Genomic DNA, 3242 nt, shown 5'->3' with positions numbered 1-3242 from the left:
GTTCTAATGGATGGGAGCCCCCTAGTGGAAGTCCTTCCCCACTGCCTCACCAGGCACCAGAGGCTTCAGTCTGACTACAGTGGAGCCCTCATTGCACCAACACAAGACGGTGGTTTGGGCAACAAGAGTGTTTAGAGAAAAGGAGGGGTGGATGCTCAGACAAATCTGATTACATTTTGACCCAAGGATGAGAGGGCAAACGTTTTATGGGACGTAGTAAAACAACTCTCAACATGCTTTATCAGCTTCTTTTTGCCTGGGACCCAAGTATTCAGCCACAGACAAGCTGGTAAGAAATTTAAGCAGTAGATGCCAACCAAGACATTCTTACCAAATAAAATTCAGCATGCCTATATCTTTTCCACCAGAATAAGTTCTCCTATCAAACTGCTTAGTCCTTCTATGCCAGGACATCTCAGCAGTCTGCTCAACTGTAAAATGATGACTTCAACACAAGCCAGACTCCCAGTGATTCAATACCTGGGAAGCAATGAGACCTGGTCTTAGATTTAGGAGAGAACAAAGTGCCCCACATGAAGCTGAAAACAGCATCCAAGCTCCCTACCTAAAATGTGGGACTGGGCTAGAGGTGTAGTTCATTGCAGAGCACTTGCACAAAGTCCTAGATTCCACACCCAGCACACAAAAAAAGAATGAAAATAAATCAAGCTACTGCCTGGTTCTCTGGCTTACATAAAGCCATGGCCTTAAGAACTGGGAAGACCTAAGTGCAACCTTATGACCAATAGCTGAGCTAAGGCACATGATGGAATGTTATAGCCCTGATATCACAAGGGATACAAGTCCCAAGATGCCTATATTAATTTCTGGCACACAAATAGGGACTATGGAATATCTGGTAAAAGAACCCATGTAAGTACTATACATGGAGAGGTTAGTGCTGAGAGACAGAAAAAATCTATGAAGAATCTACAAACCAAGTTCAAAAATACATAAAGAAAGTCACCTGAGGAAAACTAACTTACAAAACCGACAAAATCACTACAATTAAAATGGGTAACAAAGCAGTTTTAAACAGGACTCCAAGGACCAGGGATTTAGCTCAGTGGTTCCACTGTCTGCCTCACAAGCACAAGGTCCTGAGTTCAATCCCCGGTACCAAAACAAACAAACAAACAAACAAACAAACAGGACTTCAAGCCAGGCACCATGGTACATATCTATAATCCCAGGCAATTGGGAGACGAAGGCAGGGAAATCATTAAGTTCCAAGCCAGCCTAGGTAGCATAGTGAGATCCTTGTCGGAAAAAAATTTTTAAAACCCAAAACCCTGGTATACTGTTTTTTGTGGGATTGTTTGTTTTTACAATGCTGGGGGAAAATATCTAAATTTCATTCATTATATGCATTATTCAAACAGTTGTACAGAAACTGATGATTCAGTACCTACAAAATGTCTGATCAAATCATAGATTGGAAAATATCATGAGCATATCAGTGAGGAAGACCAAGATGTTTATAAATAGTATTTTTCTACAGCTCATAGATGGCATCTGGTTGATACTTCTATCCAGGATGCTGACTACAAACAACACCGGATTCACCAGAATGAGGGTAAATTCGAACCAAAGGGTCACCTCAACTCAGGAACATGCTGTGATCCTTGATATAGAAGTTATCATGCTTGAGGCCATGGTGTGAAGCCAGGAAGAAAAGAGCCACACCTCATGTACAAAGACTTCAACTTCCTCCTTCTACAGGAACCCAATGTTCTTGGCTGGCACTCATCAGAGTGGGCACAAGATATTCTCTAAGTCAGTTTCACCTTGCAAAGGAGGAGATCCACTACTGGCTAGGAAGAAGTAAGACTTGCCTCCCTGTTGTCTACAAGTAGAAAACTGGATGAAGTGGCACAAACTTTGATCCTTCAAAAAGAGAAACTAATGAAGACACTATGATCACTGAGACTTTCTGCCTTAAGGCACATTTTAGACCATAGCACAGGTGGGGCCCCTAAGCAAAGCACAACCATCTTGCTAACATGAAGAGCAGAGATTGAAATATAGGAGGTTGAAGCTTCTGGACTTTTAGAACCAAGTACTGACAAAAAGGGAGCTATGTGGAAAAATAGCTCCAGATCTCTACAGAAGTTCTCTGGAGTCTTTGGATAAATACTATGTGGGCATGAGGCTATAAGAGCCAAGTAAAGAACAATTATAAGGGGAAGAACTACTGCTCACTGTAAGCAGGACAATTCCCCAAGCTAAAATACGGCCAGGAAATGTTCTTCCAGCCAATCAGAGTACAGACCATATACAAAAGACCTAGGAAGGGCAAGGCATTAGTACTATACTAAACCAGTCATGGAGTTAAGGCTGTTCTAATAAAGTCTTTGTTTCAACCTGTTGAACAATGATACAGACCAGAACTATCTAATATGGTAGCCACTAAGTATATGTGGCTATTGAACCTGTTGAAATGTGGCTAGTCCAAGCTGACATGTGATTGTAAGTAAAAATAAAATACAAACTAGATTTTTAAGACTTAGTATTAAAAAAATGTAAGTTATCTCATTAATAGATTTTATACAAATTATTAAAATGTCAACACTTTGCAAATATTGGGTTAAATAAATTAAAAATAATGAATTTTAAAATTTATTAAAATTAAATTTTTAGAAAGATGGAAGTGAAGTTAGTGTTGACAAAAAATTGTTTTTATTATATTAACTTTAAAGTGTTAGACCAGCAAAATCAACTTGGGTTACTTGATATAACTTATGAGTTATAGTCACACGTTCCTTAGATCTTGTTACTATCGTATTTATTATATTTAACTTTATAGTGTTAACTAATTTTAGAGTTAACATAAAAGCAATGGCTGTGAGACTTTTGTGTTCAAATTATGTTGCCAATATAAAAAACAAAAGAATACATTTTAAGGTTTTCAGGGGGAGGGAATCCAGCAGCCAACAAGTAGCTAAAATGTAATATTAATTGTCTTACCAACAAATCTTACCCTTTGAAATTTGTACTTTTAAAATCTACATTTCAGTGTTTCTAATGTGATGCGGTGTAATAATCATGTACTATTTGGAAAATTTTCTTGGCAGTAATCTATGAAAATAACTTCTAAAAAGGTTTTTAAAAAGGAAGTACCTTCTGAAAGACCAAAGAACACTTTAAAGATTCATGACAGGTTACGTTTAGCAGTAGTCAGAGAAAAGGAAAACAACAACAACAAAAAAACAAATCCCCATCAAAAACCAGATAACTCAAAA

Source organism: Heterocephalus glaber, unplaced genomic scaffold, assembly GCF_053883595.1.
Source record: "Heterocephalus glaber isolate CG9 unplaced genomic scaffold, H.glaber_assembly_v1.0 deba00001497, whole genome shotgun sequence".
Lineage (NCBI taxonomy): Eukaryota > Metazoa > Chordata > Mammalia > Rodentia > Bathyergidae > Heterocephalus > Heterocephalus glaber.
Note: the sequence above shows the minus strand (reverse complement) of the source record.